The sequence below is a fragment of the Anneissia japonica genome, unplaced genomic scaffold (genome assembly GCF_011630105.1).
Source record: "Anneissia japonica isolate Jap-2015-1 unplaced genomic scaffold, ASM1163010v1 scaffold673_len1821605_cov196, whole genome shotgun sequence".
NCBI lineage: Eukaryota > Metazoa > Echinodermata > Crinoidea > Comatulida > Comatulidae > Anneissia > Anneissia japonica.
This window is the reverse complement of record NW_022717449.1, coordinates 495,055-500,905: the sequence shown is the minus strand read 5'-3', so window position 1 is coordinate 500,905 and position 5,851 is coordinate 495,055. Positions and strand designations below refer to the sequence as shown.

At 34.0% G+C, this 5,851-nt stretch overlaps 1 long non-coding RNA gene across 3 annotated transcripts in view; it reads right to left on the bottom strand.

Annotated features, from left to right (window-relative positions):
* Window positions 1-5,207, bottom strand: part of LOC117110294 — a 28,036-nt gene extending 22,829 nt beyond the window's left edge. Inside the window, exon 1 of one of the 3 annotated variants that reach the window (XR_004445665.1) lies at window positions 4,876-5,207. This is a non-coding gene — a long non-coding RNA (uncharacterized LOC117110294). Of the gene's footprint in view, window positions 1-4,107; window positions 4,637-4,708; window positions 4,843-4,875 lie in introns of those variants that run through there. The other 2 variants (XR_004445664.1, XR_004445663.1) reach the window with 2 other exon arrangements.
* Window positions 5,208-5,851: the final 644 nt, after the last annotated feature.

The window sequence follows — 5,851 nt, the reverse complement described above, 5'->3', positions numbered from 1 at the left end:
ACGAATAGCAAACTAGTCAGAGCTGGTGCTACATTATAACAACAATGTGCACACGTGCTGTTATAATGATTAAACCACACACCAATACCTGATACTTATACTATTCATTCGTAGATACTTCCTTATACTATCCATTCGTGAATAGTATAAGCATGCTTACGGTAAGGTGTGGCCGCCCAGGGTAACGTTGCTGCTACATCGCTCACACTTCTGTTGATCAACGGTTACTGACTTTCATAGTAAACATTTTTAAACAGTACGCAGTCATGGTGGCGAATATTTAATAAATGAATCGACGTGAAAATAAACGCATACGTAAAGTTACCATGTAATATCTTTAATTTATTAGATGTTTAAAATTGTTAATCAATGATTTTAATGTTGAAATAAAAAAAAGGTTGTTTAATTACATTGGATCATAACGTATGTCAAAATTAACATAATAATGGCGCGTTTTACTTCAATGGTCGCATTTCTATTGAAAGTATAGTGTCATTGATAATTTGATCTTTGATACTTTGATCTTTCATACATTGATTGCTTTGATCTTTAGTTTATTCATAGCTATGTCACTTACTAGGGGTAATGTTTTGATTATTCAAACACTTTTGGTACTTTGCATATAAGTTTGCTCATTCCTGATGATGACATAATTAATGTCGAAATATTGAATCCCGACATGATGGCGTGCATTTCGATATTTGGAGTATGTATTATACTATCTTTATTAGTGTCATTGACGTTTATAAGGTCATAAATTACCTTTCACAACCTAATTTCATAAGCATGTCAAATAATGTAGATTTAAATTGTGGTTGAAATCGAGATTACAGACCCAAAGGCGGAGACATACACAGGGGTGAGCCCCAGTGAAGACCTTTGGGAGCCAAGCGATTAATAAATTAGGAGGGGAAGCAAGGTCTAGCCCCACTTCCAAACTAAGAAAAATAGAATGAAAAGAAAGGAGAAAGAGGGGAGCATGGTACGCCAAAACAAGCTAATTTCGATTAAAATTACATGTGCCATGGATCTAGCATATCTAAACAAAAGTCCAAAGCATCCCCTCTCCTTCAAAGAAGGCAATTACGAAGCTTTTGCTTTGGAAATTAAAGAAACATCATGGCAGATCCTTTTTCGAAAGAAAACAGTAAATAAAAAATGAGAGGCATTCAAGGAAGTTTCCAATAATTGCATCTACCTCATAAGTTAGTAAAAGCTAAAGACATAAGCCACCTTGGATAAATTATAGGCCTATACAGTATCTGTAAACAAAATCCAAACGAAAACCAATATTAATGGGTTTTTTTTCTGCAGTGTCTTAATGATGAACCTGAAATGATGAATTCAATACCATTTAAAACAAGAGTCACATTCAATATTCGTGAGAAGTTAAAATGGCTGAAACCAAATAAATCTTCTGAACCTGATGGTGTTCACGTGAATGTATTACGACAACTTTCAGATTTGGCCATTCTATTTGCAATTGTCTTTCAGCACTCCAGCACATCAGAATATACACCAAGAGATTGGAGGGATGCTAATGCAACACAATTGCATAAAAAGGACCAAGAACCAATTGCAATAACTATAGACAAGTACGTCGATCTGTGGTTTAAAGGGTTGGGTGGGGTGGGAGACGAATTGCGAAACATGGAAGTCTTTAAAGCCGCAGGGATAAGCCTTGGCTGGAGGCCAGGGGGCGCCTAGGGCCACCGATGGGGGTCTAGGGGGCGAAGCACCGGGAGGCTCTTCCGTCTATAGCCTTTTGTAAGTCATATTTAATTGACTTTAGGGAATGCAATTAACATTTATGTCCATACTACTTTTTAAAAATACAGTGGCGGATCCAGGAATTCAAAATAGAGGGGACCCAGGGAGAGACTTTTACAGATAAATTGTAGACAACCTCAGCCACCCCCACCCCCCATAGTAACAAAATTTATGATTATGGCACCTCTAGTTGACCGGAAATGGCACTCTCAGACTTAAATTTGAATATAATTTTCTTTTTTCTCCACTTTTAAATTTTAAACAAATTTAGGGAGGGTGGGCTGGTTGGGCTTTCTTGAATCTGCCACTGAAATACTCATCATAAACAGTTTTTCAATTTATTCTGGTATTCATGATTATACCCGCTTATATATTTCGTGCAACCGAACTTTTATAAAAAATAATGATTTATTATCCTGATTAGCTTGTGACGTTTTCGAACCATGAAAAACAAATCAGATAAACTTAAATCAGTCACTCTAATTTAGTCTTTTTGCATGTAATAAACAGTACAGTAGAACCCCTATCGGAACCAAAAAAGGTGTCCCTTAATAGGGGTGTCCCTGAATAGGGGCACTCCTATTAATGGGACACTAACCAAAAACGCGACATTGTCCCCTTAATAGGGTTTTTTGACATATTTTCATACAACGATAACAACATTCTTTATAATTTATTTTTATTGACATAAGAATCAGTTTAAGTAGAATTACAACTAATTTATAGAAATAATTTGCAATGCAAATACAATTCCTTTATAATACGAAACTAGCACAAATGTAGTAATTAAAACAATAGTTTTTATGTTGCAGAAGCGGTTTGGTCCAGCGAGAACGGTTTGATTTCCTAAACTCGAGGCCAGGGTTTCAATCTATCGCTGTACATTTCGCTTGTGTCCTTAAGCAAGGCACTTTATCTGCATTGCTTCTCTCCACCCAGGAGTATAAATGGGTACCTAGTGGGGTTACCTACTTCTGCGATGTTTACCAGCCGCAACACTTAAAGCATGTGGACCCAATAAACAGGGAAAAAGAAGCGCTTTGTATCTACAAAGAAAAGGCGCTATATAGGCCTAAAGGATATAAATAATAAAATAATAATAAAATGCTCCCAATATTATTTCATGATGAAAATGTTAATGACCAAATTAATTTTGTTCTAATATGCAGCTTTTTATTGGATGAATTTAGCATGAAAATACACGAAAAACAAAGAAAACTAAATCCCCATGGTTAAGGGTCAATTGACAAGACTGGTTTATATGACGTAACAGATGCAGAAGGCTTTACTCTACTAAGGATTCAGGGGAGAAAGTTCTGGTTTATTGCTCAAAAGGTGTTAAAATATGAAGTTGAATGATTTTTTTTTACTTTGAGACTGCTGTAGTTGTTGTGATACAATGATAGAAAATAAGTGTCCCCACCAAGTATCAGTCAGTCGACTCCGACACTACCTGACAACATGATACCAATATATACAGCTGTGGATCAATATTACACATGGACATGGTGTCAAAAGTAAAGAAAAATACCGGTATTCAAAATAATTGTTATTAATAAATATATCTCATGTTCTTGACAAATATTCGGAATAATTGTTATGAATTAATATTATTAAGTCCGTTTTATTAAAACATGTAACCGAATCATTAACATGTGTATTCGCACATAGTTTGAAATTAATTATTCTCTATTCTATCTGCTCTGCTATATAATGCATTGAGCACTCTTTTCTACATGTAGATGTGTATAAGAGACACAGCGCCGCCATTGATGCACGGTAGAGATTGCATCTTTAGATCTCCAATCTTGTTCCCAAATTCACGGACCAGTGCTGTCTCGTAAGAATTTCGTAGGACGCGTTAAGAATGAAAAAATATTCTCTGTATCTACTGGAACCGAGCCGCATGTATTCCACAAATTTGCATTTTAAATAGTTTAAAATAATAATAATAGTTTAGTTTATATGTGTATACTACACATAATACATATATATATATATATGTATATATATATGTATATATGTATATGTGTAGTATACACATATATATGTATATACACATATACACATATGTGTATATATACATATATATATATGTGTATATACACATATACATACATACATATATATATGTGTATATATACATATACATACATACATATACATATATATACAAACATATATATATATATATATATATATATATATATATATAAAACGTATTGTACACATAGGCCTACTTTCTTAGATAATCCTATGATTACACTAATACATTAAATACTGTATTTATCCGTATACCGTATAGAGTAATATTAAACTGCCAATAAATATTCTCACTCAAAATCATGAAACTTCTATCCGGCGTCAAATCCACAAAATTATTAATTGCCAAAATAAAAATATGTACATAAAAATGTGATCAGGATTAGCAAGCCCGCCTTCTGAAGCTACTAGCCGTAAACGTACAGAAGTGTAGCACATAAACTAGAATTACAGAGCACGAATGTCTTCCTTCTTTCCCGGGTCTGAACTGAACGAATTTATCGTTACTCTCAATTCTATGAGTGCTCACAAACGTGCTGCTGCCTCAATCACAACTCAATGTTAAAATAGTCTTTATTATGTAAGTTACAGTTTTACACAGTATGCAATCATGGTGTTGAATATTAGACAAATTCATCCAATCCAGTATCATAAAAATAAACGCATCCTAATATCAAAGTCTATAATTTAATATATCATTGTCGATTTATATGTCGAAATTAAAAAAAATAGTGTTGAAATACATGTCGAAATGTTTTGGGGTTTTACTACGCGTGCCTGTATGTAAAATAATTTCTTTTTGACCTCAATGGAAATACGTACTACTTCCTTTAAATTATAGCAGCATGATCTTATTTAATACGTGTCGTCACACAATCCGACATACTGTACTTACCTCATAACATTTTACCTCTCAACAGAAATTAGCCTAGCCTACAGTAGACTTACGATGGTCTTATTATTCATCAATGGAAATACGTAGGCCTACTATTTCATTTAAATTATAGCAGCATGATCTCATTTAACTACGTGTCGTCACACAATCCGACATACTGTACTTACCACATAACATTTTACCTCTCATCAGAAATTAGCCTAGCCTTCGGTAGACCTACGATGGTCTTAATATTCATCAATAGAACAAGACTTAAACTGTGGGTTTAAAATCGATAGTAAATGATATAACCACTTCCCAAACCCTCATATCACCGCGTTCTTAAAATCTGGTAAAAATAACATACATAAAACATTGATAAACTATTAGCCCATCTTAAATGTTTTCGAAGCAGTAAAAAAACAAAAAAAAAATTAAAACAGTCACTCTAACCTAGTCTCAATCAAGAGTTTTTCTTTATCTCCTCTTTGTGAACTGCATCTTTGTACAAGTAGGGCCTATTGCACTAAACTATTGTGAGTGGTGTATTTACGATCAAACAGGACTAGGGAGATAGAAAGTACACATAAAACATTAGCTAGCCTTTTTCTTTTCACAAAAAATGTGATTTACTTATTTTATCATTATCATGACGTCATCGGTGAGATTGAGTGAACGTAACGTAGAGGTTAGTAAACAATTGCGGTACTACCACTATATAAAACACTTAAAGAGTTTGTAAAAATATTGGCCTACACCCTTAAACATTTCAAAATTTTAAGTTTTTTCAAACCTTGTAAAACAACATCAGTGTGGACCCATTTTAAGCGTAAATTCAAATAATGTGGACACAATTCTTTAATAATTGACCAATTATCCGCATATTCATAAATGCATAAATATGAGAAATCTGGACCCACGTTTTTTAAAACGTGGACCGCATTTTGAGCATAAAACAACATTTTAGATCCTTTAAAAAGCAAAACAAAACAAAACAAAAAACGTGGCCCCGGCATTCTTTGAATAAATAGTGTGGACCCAATAGAAGAATTGTGTGGGAATTTCCCAGTGGCGTATCTAGAAGTCTTGAAATGGGGGGTGCTGATGGTGGGGGGCTCGATGATCAGTTGAGGGGCGCTAATTCGCAAAATAAGGTGATTTTTA